The sequence below is a fragment of the Corvus brachyrhynchos genome, unplaced genomic scaffold (assembly GCF_000691975.1).
Source record: "Corvus brachyrhynchos isolate BGI_N302 unplaced genomic scaffold, ASM69197v1 scaffold10, whole genome shotgun sequence".
NCBI classification, from domain to species: Eukaryota; Metazoa; Chordata; class Aves; order Passeriformes; family Corvidae; genus Corvus; species Corvus brachyrhynchos.
Genome location: NW_008236180.1, coordinates 3,474,121 through 3,486,334, shown reverse-complemented (window position 1 = coordinate 3,486,334; position 12,214 = coordinate 3,474,121). Strand labels below are relative to the sequence as shown.

Below are 12,214 nucleotides of genomic sequence, written 5' to 3'. Positions count from 1 at the left end.
CAGCACACCTGAAAGTAATGGGGAACCGTTTCAGGGGATATATTTCATCCAGAGACACCAAGAGCTTCCAAGAGGGCAGTGGTGATGGGGAAACTGAGGCACAGAGGGTTCAAACCACCAGCCCACTGCCTCCAGCCAGAGCCTGCACCACACCAGCCCCATCCCTGCAGCCTGGGTGGACGCTGCCAACCCCTGCTCTTGGGGGATCTCAGCTGTGAATATGAGCGGTCCAGTACAGCCTTGGAGGAACAAAACAAGACAATCAATCACCCTTGCTTCATCCCGCCCCAGTCTGCATTGTGCAGAGCCTGAGGGACTCCACATCAAAGCGAGAGCAGCTGGCTGCCGGGGTGTCCCAGCCCCAGACGGGCAGCGCCCTGCCCACGGGCTGCCTGTCTGCACTGCCCACACGGGCTTGGCCTCTGCTCACTGCCTGAGCCCCGGCAGCAAAACCGGGATGCAGCGCTGCTCTCTGCTGCGAGTGCAGGGGGAGATGCCCGAGGTCACGGCGGCTGCAGAGAGCACCAAAGGTGGGGGCGCATGGATGCGGAGACACCATTGTAGCATTCCAGGGCTGGCAGCACCTTCCCTCTGCGGGGGCGAGGAGGAGGTGGCATTACATATGGAGGAAGAGCCAGTCCCTTCCCAAGCTTATCCTGGAGCTGCGGGAAGCCTGCAGAGCAAAGCCTGCTCCTGCCGCGCAGCTCTCGCTATCCTCGCAAGACCCTTTTCTTTGCAGTTCCTTCCATGCCACACGGCGGGCGCTTCCCCCGGGCTGCAGCCCCAGCGCTGCTGCAGACAGTACATTAATTTTTGGATGTCTTTTGCAGCTCCCCAGCATTTCTCTCCATCCCAGGCACGCACGGCTGGGATGAGGCAATGTTCTCGGGGAGTATCGGCTTCCCGGCTGGTGTGGAATATTCCCTGATGAAACTGGTCCAACGTGCTGCCCGGTGGGGCTGGAGATGGTGAGGGGATGCAAGGGGTCCAGTCGTGGTGGGCTGGGCTGCACCATGATAAACCAGCAACATTGACCATCTGGGATGGGGTGTCTGAACAAAGGAGAGCACCTGGATCCCCCAGGAGCAGTGCCGTGTGTGGGTGCAGCAGTGCAACAGCAATTTGGGTACAACACTCCAGATACCCCCTCTTTTCCCTCTGGCAAAGGGTCAGGGTGGCTCTGCCCTGTGACCACGGCATGGGACAGAGCGGGGAAGACACGTCTCTGGCAGCCTGCGGGACACACGTGCCCGTGGTGGGTAACAATTGACATTTTTTCCAGTTCGTTAATTAAAACACAGAACAAAAGTCACTAAAGTGTGAGGCTGGGTGTTTACAGGGAAAATTCCTCTTCAGGTGCCAGGTTTATTAATAGAAGGGGAAAAAAACAAGGGGGAGAGGCAGGGCCACAGCTGGCCAAGGAACATCTGGGAAGGAGATGCTTTTGTGGGGGTGGATGGTGTTGGGGGTGTGTGTGTGGGACGGGGGTGTGAGGATGGGGGTGCAGTAAGCACCCATGTCCCCCCACCACCAAGACCCTGGGGTGCTGAGTGGCCATGGGGAAGCCATGCCATGGGCATTGCTATGAGGCAGGAGGTTCCCAGCTCACCCAGTGGGACCCTGGCAGGGCTGATTCAGATCCTTTGAAGTTTTCCCCATTAACTGCCACAAATTGGTCAGGATCCAGGCTGATGAAGCAGAACATGCTGTCAGCATCGCCACCAGAGCTAGAGCTGCTGGGACACAAGGAAGACATGCTCAGCCAGGGTTCATGGTGTGAAGTTTGGGGCAGCAAAACCCTCCTGGCTCCTTCAAGCTGCCCCCAGGGGTGCAAGGGACTCCCAGCAGTGTTGGGGGGTGGCAGAGCTGTGCCCCCCAGACCCACATGCCACCCACCTCTGCCGAGTGCCTGCACACAGGCTGGCATTTGCACTTCCATATGTGACACATTAAGATTTGTTTCGAAGCCCTTTATTGTCATATTTTGTTCTTTATTTCCTACAAATTCAATTTGCTGAGGGATATGTGCAGATTGTGAAATTATTTTGAGAATAGTTCCTCTGGGTTTTTTAATTTCCTTTGTATTAAATTTTTACAGTGTTTAAAAGGCTATGAAAAATTTTATGTTAAAAAAAAAAGAAGAAAAAATAAACCAGGAGGGCAAAATTCCAGGGAGGAAAGGAGAGGAGCCCAAGAGGGGGATGAACTGCGGGTTGGCGCTGGGACCAGCCATTGCCGCCTCTGTCATGGCAGGCGCCAGGGATGGTCTGGCACAGATGCCCCCTCCTGCTCCCACTTCATCCTGGATGGAAAACCAGGGTTGGGAGAGATGTGGCCGCTGCCTCAAAACTGGTGCCGGAGTGGGCCCTGCCATTTGCTGAGGCCTAAATGATTGTGGTTATTCCCACCACTCAGCCTTCCCCCTTCCTTTGCTCTCTGTATGGGAGCAGGACATGGATGCTTTGCACAAGGCCGCGGGGCTCCACTGACCCCCTACCTGCCTTTCCAACCCCTCGCAGTCATTCGGTGCAGACGTGAAAGGCCACGGCCACTCCTGGCAAGAAATTCCCGACAAGAAAATCTTCCAATTATTCCCAAGCTGTGACTGTGGAAAGCCAGGCTGCCCCCCATGAAGGGCTCCACAGCTTGGAGGCATTAGGGACCCCGTTTGCTGCCGGGGTGATGGCCAGTTGGGAGCCACCCTCCCGCCCTCTGTTCCCTGCTCTGGGTGTTTCCAGCTTCTTCAAATCACAGACACATTTTTCATCTCTTTAATTCTACCATTGTCATTGTCATTGTTCCAGGCTGGTGCAAATTGGGAACTGGCTGTGCACTGACACTGCTGCTCCCTTTGCCCGCAGCCGCCCTTGTCCCCAGAACCAGCAGGAGGGCCCATTCCAGGGATGGGGATGGTACTGCATCCTGCTGCCAGTCCTTCAGGGCTTTTGCACCTTGGTCCATGTCCCTGCCTGGCACAGGACCCTGGCATGCCTCTCTCCAACGTTATTTCCTCTTTGCAGCCTGCCCGAGAGGTGCTTGGAGTAGGGTGCAGGGGCTGTGCCAGTGTCTGGTGAAGGGCTGGCTGAGACCCCCCAGTATTTTGAGAGGGTTCCTGGGGCCTCAGCAGCACTGGGGAGGGGGCTGGAAGCTTTGGGAATGATAGAATCATCCAGTTCTAACTCCTGTGCCATGGGCAGGGACACCTTCCACTAGACCATTCTACCTGGCCTTGAGCACTTCCAGGGATTGGGAAACTCAAACCCAGCAGTATCCCCAGCCTCAAGGGACCAGGAACAAGGGCTCCCCTTTGCAGTGCCAGGGTGCCCAACCCTCACCACAGCTATGCAGGGATCTGTAGGGTGGTTGGTGCCTCTCAGCACCAGGGGAGGGAGATGATGTGGAAAATAATTATGCAACAGGATTTATCCATTATTAATATGGAAACTGAAGAATTCGGTGAATTAACTTCGATCGAGAGCAAGATGCCAGGGCTGCAGAGTTGTCAAGTGCAGCTGGATATGTCAGACAACCAGCAGCACTGACCATCTGGGAAGAATGACAGGATGTTTGACTAAACTGAGAACAGCACAGTCTTCCAGGGCTGTGGGGAGGCAGGGATGCAGGGATATGGCGATAGAGGGATGTATGAATGAGGGGATTTTGGGGAGGCAGACGTGCAGGGATCCAGAGATGAAGGGATGCAGAGATTCAGGGTTGTGGGGATGCAAGTCCCAACCTGATGGTCCCTCTGCCCATGCAGACCCTCTCCCTAACCTCAGCATGCCGAGGCCTTCTCAGATCAGCCTCACTCTGCTCCTCTTACCCCTGCAGGGAACTTGGCAAAACAACGGGGGAGGATTGCCGAGCAGATCCCAGCTCTTGATCTGTTCTAGGAAAAGAGAGGCCACACCAAGAACTTTCTGAAATTCCTTCCTGAAGCCTTGGCTGGGAGCCGCTGCCGCTTTGCTGAGGCATTCAGACCCTGGCAGCGCTGGGGCTTGAGCCTGGCCTGGCCACGCCATTCTGCCTCTTCCCAGCACACAGGTTTAGGGAGCTGCAGCCTTGGCAAGGGCTCCCTGCTCCAGCCTTTGCCCCTGTGCAGGTGTCTGGGTGTGGAGCCTCCCTGCCAGCCACCTCCTGGCTCCTCTTTGCCACCAGAGTCATGAGGTGGTGGCTTCTCCAGGCCACCAGCATTGCTTTCTCCACCACATGCTGGCAAATTCCTTTCACATGAGCAGGAAATACAAATTCTCCTCTTCTCTTTGTTTTTTCAGAAAAAGAATATGTTAAAAAAAATAATCTAATCAAATGCTGTTTGTTTGTGGTCTCGGTGATCTCGGTGATTGTTTGGTTGAGGCTCAGTGCAATACCATTGGGATGGCCGAGGACAGCAACCCTCCAAACCTACTGCAAACCCAGGTTCTCCCTGCCCTGCCATTGTCAGCAGAGCTGGGGCTCATCCCCGTGTGGGGACAGACAGACATCCCCATGGCTCCACTGGAACTGGGAGCACTGGAGCCAGAACTGGTTTGGCTGATGGAACCACTGCTGGCCCTGCTTCTGTCAGGTTGGCTGGGAGAGTGTGGGAGCACAGGGATTGCTGTGTGGTCTTCCAGGAGGGCTCAAATTAGCAAACCAGCATGGTTAAACAGCTCAGAACATCAGTAGCCTTTAATTATCCCCTTTTCCTATGGGAGGAGGCATTTTGCACCTGGGGAGGCCATGCCACACATCACTCTTTCATCACAGTATGATGGGATTTTTCCTCAACCCCAATGTCTGGAAGCAGCCCTGCTCCAGAAGCCCTGCTCCAGTGGGAAAGCACTGCCGTGCCAGGACCCTGGAAATCCCTATCCATGGGAAACAACTCTGTGATCCTTGCAGGACCCCTGTTCCTGGATATGGCCCAGCGCAGGAATATCTCTCCTGCAAAGATCTGGTGCAGGTTTATTCCCTGTCTCCAGGGGGACTCTGAGCAGCATCAGTTCCTTGGGACTGGAATCACCCTTTGCACCCCAGAGCACCCCTAGGCCAGGGCTGGGACCTCAGCAGGAGGGACCCTCTGCTTGCAGGAAGGTGCTGGAACATCATTACTGCAATGGATGGCCGAGTTGGTTCTGTTGGGAGCCTCCCAGACAGCCAGCGAAGAGTGGGGATGGGTGGAGAGAGATGAGGGCACCAGGTCATGATGTCTCTCCGTGTTGTGGTTGCATCTGAGTGGAGACAGAGCTCTCCCCTGTGGTGGGGAGTCATGAACCCCCAAAATGCCGTGGGAAGGAGAGGTGGCAGCTAAGAGTGCCTGGAGTGCATGCAGGGTGCAGAGGAGGCTGGGTACATTTGGAAATGTTCTTTTTCTGCTTTCACAGTGCAGCATGCATTTTTTACTTCATTTAATCTTTTTTGCTCAAATTCCCAAGTGAAGAATTCTTTCCATGAGCCAGAGTCTGCTGCCACGGCTTTGCGCCTTGCCATGGCACTGGGGACCAGTTGGAGACCATGCCCTTGTATCCCTCCTCCAACTGCAGCAGCACGGATGCTCAGGAATTGGCATGAGGCTCAGGGCACCCAAATGGCACCCTCCCCATCACTGCTTCATCTCCACTGTCCCACCCCAACCCCCTTTTCTCCCCACTGCTGCAATGCCGTGTTTTTTGGGGTGATGAACCTCCTCTGTGTGCTTTGAGTGGGAGCTGCCCACAACCCGTTTTAAACAGCTCAGGCTCTGTCTTTATTCCAGCTCCTGAAAATTGAATTTGTTAGTGGCATAAACAGGATATACAAGACTGAAAAAACAAAACCAAAGAAGAAGAGGGGAACATTTTTCTCCATGTCTTTGACCTATGAGGACCATATCCGCTGGCACCCCTGAGTGTTAGTCAAACTCCTGATAGCAAACAGCCCCTGGGGACCTGCTCTGTCCAGCATCCCAGGACACTCCTGATCTTGGATTTTTTAATACAAAGGTCACAATTTCTGCTCTTTTCCTTTTTTTTTTTTTGGTACTCTCCAAACTGACGCTGGTTTATGGTGCTCTTTGACGTCAGCCACAAATGGGGCTGCCAGGTGGTAATAATTTTCCTGAATGTCGGCTAAATACAATTATCACTCCATTTTCACTTCAGAAATATTGAAGTTTGTGTTCCTCCTGTTATTAATTCTGAAAAAAAGCCTTTGTAAGTCACCGTGGCACACGGCCGCCGGCCCTGGGGTGCTGGCAGCCACGGCAGGGCTGGTGACCATAGTCCAGGCTGGCCCTGCTGTGCCACGTCCCTGGATTGTTCTGGAGGGGAGGGATGGGAGGCAGTGCCCTAGAGACCCAGAGACAGAGCTGGGAATTGGGATGTCAGCAGGACTGAGGATAGTTCCTGAGCCTGGGAGCGTGAGGAGGGACCCATATTCCTGTGGGAGACCAAAATTCCCGTTGCTGTGGACCATGAACTTAAATTGGGTGTTTCCCAGCCCTGTGCCAGCACAGCAGGCTCCATCAAAGGACAGGCTCCTAGACACACTGTTTCCTCCTGGCTTGCTGTCCAAAGCATGAGCACATCCCTGCAGCTTCGGCCAGGGCAGGCGGGAGCTGAGGAGCTGCTGGCTTTTGTCATGGAATGATCACATCCTACTGCCACGAGAGGTCCATGAGGGTTGGGATTCTGTGGAAGTCCAAGTTCAGCTGCAACCAGAGGACCCAGGGCAGTTCCCAGAGCTGAGACACTAGCGTTGGATTTTTAGCAAAATGGCTTAAAAGTAAGCTTTTAGACAGAGACAATGTCACAGCCTTTGGTAGCCGAGTCCCAGCTGAGTGATGCCAGAACCAACATCAGGCTCTCAGCCCTGGTACAAGCTGAGGGGCAGGTGCAGCCACACATCCCAAGTTTTCCTTCTCTGAGGGCACACAGATGGGCACCCTGCTTGCCTTCCACTGCCCAGGGTCACCTCAGCCTCTCACCGTGTCCCCTCACTGGCAGCACATGCACTGGGAGCTGCAGCTGCGGCGGGGCATGGGCAGGGCTGGCCACGGGCACCAGAGCCACGACTGCAGTGGCTGCTTCCACAGCCCTCCCCAGGCTCTGTGGCTGCCGGGGTGAATTTCCCCATCCCCAACCAGCAGCCTGCCCAAAGCCTTTGTCTTCTGCTGAATTCCATCTGGTGAGAGTCATCCACCAGAGTCAGAGGATTTACCCTCCTGGGGAATGATGCACAAGAAGGGAACCATGTAGTCACATTACAATTATTTGAGAAAGAATGGTACTTCTGAGTGCTGTCTCACGTGGAGCCAGGAACATCCATCTGACTGATGCTTCCATCTGTCTTTCTCAATAGTTTCCTTAAATAGTCCAAATATTAAAAGAAAAATATTGGAATTTGGCATATATGGATCTTAGGAGAATAGAAGAGGGCCAGCTACTAAAATACCAGTGCCTTGCTCCCTTCCAATAACAAACACATGATTTTCATTGCAGGGAACGAAGAGGCAGCTGATAGTCACATCTGGCACAGAGGAGGATGCTCCATGGTCACCGATGCTTTGGCTTTGCTGGGAGAGCAGGCTGTGCCCAGGCTAAGGGGTAGTGTGGGCACAGTAGCGGCACCCAACTCATCTGGGGAATTCCAGCTCCCTACAGCAACGGAATCTGCAGTCCAGCTGCCCCAAACCCCAAGCTCCCTGCCCTGCACTGCAAGTCCCATCCCCTGCCTTTCCTTGGAGAAACCTTCCCTGAGCCCCCACTGTGCACGGCCAGGGGGAGTGGCTGCCATGGCAGGAAGAATTCTGGAGCACTTTTCACACCGTGTCTGAGTTCCTCGAAGACCTTGCCTGCCGTTGCTCTTAGTCTCACCTCCTGCCAGCTCCTCCCAGGAACCCTGCGGTGCCGGCAAATGGGGATTGGTTTATGGCCTGGCTCAACGCTGGTGACTCCTCACCACCGTGTTTGCTTGTTTCATCCATCCAGCTCTGCTCAAGGAGCAATGAGAGATTTTCAGTGATAAGAGTTTCAGTGGCTTATGTGGGATGGAGATTGATGTTGGCTTCGAGGATGGCACTTGGTGCAAATCCTTTCCCACAGGGATGCCGGGGCTGCGGGGCATTCCCTGCCCCAATGTCACCCACTGCTGGGGCAGAGCTGGATAAAACCTTCAACAGCCCCCAGCCTTCACGTCCATCTCCTTTCCCCTTCTCCAGTGAATACCAAGGTCCCAGTTCAGTGCTTCATGCAGCAAGCAAGCGCATCCTCCCTCCTCCCAAGGTTCTCCATATTCCACCATCCTCATCTCCTGGCTATCTGAGAGTGCTGCCCAAGCACCACCTCCCCTTGGGAAATCCCAGCTCAGCCATAACCACCGGCCCCGTGGCTACAGAGGAGCCCAGTGTGGGGACACCGTCATCCCCAGCACCCGTCGGTGCTGGCCGGCACTGAGCCCACCGCGCACCAGCCGCCGGGTGTTCTCCCCGCTCTGACAGCTGTACGGAAATTGGAAGGCGACGCTGACATGTGTCAACAATAACCGGCGAACAAGCGCCAGCGGCGGTAGCGGCTGTCCCCACCACCTCGAGGAGGCTGGCCACTCTTGGCTGAAATTGCGGCACGTTGCGGCTGGAAGCAGGAGTATTGTTTCAATTATTTCCATTATATAAAGTCAGGCCATTTAATATATTCTGCCTCAAAGGGGCTCAACTAAAGAGATAAAATAAACACTGGAAATCTGCTCTGCTGACATGGATCAGGAATTCGGTTTCGACACCAAGCCTTCCCTCCCATCTCACTGCTCCTCTTCCCTTTATTCCCAGCTCCCTCTCCTGCTCTTGCTGCCCCTCGGCCTTCAGCGCCACGTGATGCCAATTCTCTCTTTGGGCTTTGCTCCTGTTTTGGCAGATGGAGCACTTGAAGGCTGTGCAGCCACGCTGGCGTCCAAGACTGGAGCAAGCCAGAGGAGCCAAGAAGAGAGATGGAGCTCCAGAGCTTGCTCTGGGATGAAGGATTTGATTTATGGCAAATCTTAAGCTTCTTGGGGTGCCACATTCCCTGAGAACAGCAGGAAGGCCGGGTGCCACAAACCCAGGAATGGCTGGAGTGTGGCATGAGGAGGAGGAGAAGAAGAAGGAAAAGGAGAAGGGAAAGGAGGAAGAGGAGGAGGGCAAGTGTGCCATGAGTGTGCTGCAGACTGCACTTGGCAATGGCAGCGCTAAAATAAGCCACCTTCATGCCTTCCTTCTCATCTGGGAGAGCTGATGGCATCCTGGCACTGAGGGCCCTCACTGGCTCTGTGCTGGCATGGGAGGGGGTGAGTTGGGCTGCCAGGAAGCTGGAGCTCCTCCCACCAGTTCTGACCAGGCAGGAGCTGCTTCCCATTAGAACTTCCCATGGCATCAGCCTCCCCAGAGCACTCCTCCCTTGCAGGGCTGTGCTAGTCCAGGTATTCCCAGCATATTGGCATGTGGGAAGGAGCACCAGCCATACCAGCAGTGAATCTGTTACTTGGCCTTCCCCAGCAGGTTTCCCTGCTTTGAGCTCTGCCTCTCCTCGAGCAGGGTCATGGGCAGTGCCAGGGACCCGGGTGACAGAGGGAGCCGTGTCACGGGATGCCCGTGAGGGCTGCGGTGCGGCGTTAGGTGGAGCTGGCATTTCATAAGAGCAGGAAAAGGGCCTCTGCCGAACTGGCGCGAGAGCAGCTGTGACTTTCCATTCCTGTGGGAAGTGGGCTGCCACTGTCCAAGCATCTGGGCTTGTTATGATGGGAGAGGAATGCGAAGTATTTTTCTTCCTTATCCACTACCATCCGCTCAAACACTCCCCTGATCAAACCCATATTCATCGCCTGGGATGCACTGGAGAAGATCCCTCCCAGCCCTCGTGGCTGCTGGGAGCTCATGGCACCTGTGGAGGAAACCCCGCCCTCGTCCAGGGGCTCGCTCCATCCCCTTGCCCCTTCCTGTCTCCTTCTGCTGCTAGCCAGCTCCAGACATTTAATTTTCACTTTACTACCTTTGCTAGGAGCATCCCCGCACCTGCATCCCCGTGCCTGCATCCCTGTGCCACCACCTCTGTGACTGCATCCCTGCTGACCTGTGGGCCCGGTGGGACCGCACTGACCCCTCCAGAGCCCTGAGCATCCCGAAAGCAGCCACTGGGATGGTGCCACGGGCGTGTGCCCTGGGGCGCTTGCCGTGCCGGGAAGCAGGCGGTGCAGCCTTGGAAGGTCACCAAGATTTTTCCGAAGATGAAAGTGTGCTCAAGTGTCAAACAAACTTTCCAAATTATCTTTCTGGACACTTTCTCCCTTCTGCTTTGGAAGACGGAGGAGGAACATTTCATTCCCTCTGTGCTGGCGTGGAGCGGGGCGGCGTGAGGAGCTGGGAGCTGCCAGCGGCACCCGCGGCTCAGCCTCGCTTCTCCCCGGCATCATCCCTGAGTCACCGCGGGTGCTGCCCTGGCATCATCGACTGGGCTTCCCGCCTCCCTGCAGCCCCCCAGACCCCTCCCAGCATAACACAGGGCTGCCAGGTGCCCAGTTAAACAGTAGACACCACCTCTCCTCCCACTGCCGTTTGGATTTGTCATAAACAGACAAATTAAGGGAAACGTGTGGGTTTCTCTGCTCTCTCAGGGATACCTGGCACACAGCAGCAGGGGTGTGGGGACAGCGGCTCTGCCGCCCTTGGCAAGTCCCCCGTGATCCAAATAGATGGGGTTGGGCTGAGCAATGACCACGCGCTGCCCCGAGGATCCATCACTAATGAGAGCTGTCTAATTAGTGCATCCTCCTGTGACGGGTCACCCTGGCAAAGCCTGTGCCAACATCCGGTCACCCATGCCAGCAGCCAGAGAGCGTGACCAGGAATGAGGCGCTTCCCCGCCCCTTGCCCAGTGTTTGCCTTCCAGGTCTAGACAAGGAAATTCCCTATTGCCTCAAGGGCAGCTGGGCTGGCACCCAACAGGACTTGTGGCAGCTCCTTGCCCTGTGGTGCCTGCGTCTCCCTCAGGTCACGGCCATCCAGACCAATGCAGCTGCCTGCAGACAGGATTTGGAGACACTCAGATATCCCCAAGGCCATTCCCATATCCCTGTGTTTCTGTGCTGGAATGGCAGCAGCATCCCCATGTCCACATGGGCCCCCCAGCCCTTGCAAACCCCTGATGGTGATGCCATGCTGCAGTTTTGGTTGTTTATGGAAATTTCGGCTGAGCCAGATGCTGCAATTTATGCATTTTATGTGTACTTTTTCAATTTATTTCATAATTAGGAAAAAAAAAAACCTAAAGTGATCCCAACCATTATTACTCCTGGTTTCCTCAGTTATTACTCCGGGTTTCCTACAGTGAGGCCAAAGGGGTCTGAAATGGTTCCTTTGTTGTCTGATCATCAACCCTTCAGGAATGAAATGCAGCAGTGCCGGATGGGAGCGCTGGGGAGAGAGGCTCAGTGGGGGCTGGGGGAGAGAAGGGAAACAGAAGGGAGAAATTCGAGGTGTAGAGAGAAGATTAACCCCAATGTACTGTCCCTGGGCATGGTTGGACACCCCAGGACACTGATGGACACATCCCCTGCGGCCCCGTGGGTGGTCTGCTCTAGTGCAATGAGTTTGCTGGTTCTCAGCAGCCCCCAGCCCGTTCGTCCCTGCCAGGTGATGCAGACCCAGAGCATCTCAGGTGGGAACCTGCAGTTTATTGGTGTATGGGATGAGCAGGTGGATTATCATCTTCCCCAGGGTGCTCAGAGGGGTCCTGTGTGCCCAGAAAGTCCCTCTGAGGAGAGGGACCCCATGTGCTGGTTTGCACTTGGTGATGCCAGGGGTGAATGCATTGTCACTGGGGCTGTCACTGGTGGCCAGTGGCCCTGGAGCCCTGGCTGGGAGGTCACCAGGCTGTTCCAGGGTACAGCTCCTGGCACAGGGTTGGCACGATGGGACAGGCACGTGGGGCTTCCAGGATGGGGACCTGCGCCTCTGGGTCACCTCGGGTGCCTGGCGAGTGAGGTGTCCCCCTCCTGCCCTGCATCCCACGCAGGCACAGCTCTCAGGGTGGGTTTTGGGGAGCACAGCGTGGGACAAAGGGTGTGGACAGCCGCGTGAGAGCCCGGAACCGCTCAGTGAACTCGTCTTGACTTTGGCGCATCTTGGCACGGCTTGGCACGACTCGGCTCCGCTCCGCTCCCGCAGCTCGGAGGGAGGTGAGCTAAGAAGCGCTCGGAAAATCCGAGTCAGCTGCAATCCTGAGGA

The 12,214-nt window shown here is 55.5% G+C and overlaps 1 protein-coding gene across 1 annotated transcript in view; it reads right to left on the bottom strand.

The window, feature by feature from the left end:
* PSMF1 (proteasome inhibitor subunit 1) overlaps window positions 1-12,214 on the bottom strand; it is a 23,873-nt gene that overhangs the window by 11,138 nt on the left and 521 nt on the right. The gene's annotated exons all lie outside the window — the stretch shown is intronic.